A 569-nucleotide genomic window follows, 5' to 3' on the forward strand; every position below is an offset into this window, starting at 1 on the left:
TCAGTGTGTATGTAAGATATATATGTCTATTAACTTTTCCTTTTAATCTCTTCCCTTCTATCTTTCCTTATACTGAGCAGTTCATTCGTGTTCTTCCTAGCAGTGCGTCCCGTAAAGCGGAGTTGTCTTCTCTTCACACGTTTTGTCGTTTTCTCTGTTTATTTGTATTTCTTGCCGTCCAAGGGATCCTCAGCATTCTGCGTATTGTCCACATTTTTTTTTAACCAGTGTTTATCCCGAGCTGCTTTATTTAAGGTCCATGTTTCATATCCACATGCTAGAGTTGCCCGTAGGTATGTTTTGAGTGTCTTCGTTCTGATTATGTTTAGTTTAAAGTTCCATAAAAGATTTTTTCATTTTCTGAAAGCTTGTTTTTGCAATTCCTATGTTCTTTTCTGAATTCTGCGATACAACGGCCATCTGTTGTGATGGTAGTTGAGCCTGTTTACTTGTTCGATGCTGGAGTTGTTTATTTTGAAGTTGTTTGCAGGAATCGCGTTGTTTTTGTTTACTACTATTGCCTCGGTTTTCGTAATGTCAGTTTTAAGATAATGTCTTTTGCTACTTCT

This window comes from Penaeus monodon, chromosome 19 (assembly GCF_015228065.2).
Source record: "Penaeus monodon isolate SGIC_2016 chromosome 19, NSTDA_Pmon_1, whole genome shotgun sequence".
Taxonomy (NCBI): domain Eukaryota; kingdom Metazoa; phylum Arthropoda; class Malacostraca; order Decapoda; family Penaeidae; genus Penaeus; species Penaeus monodon.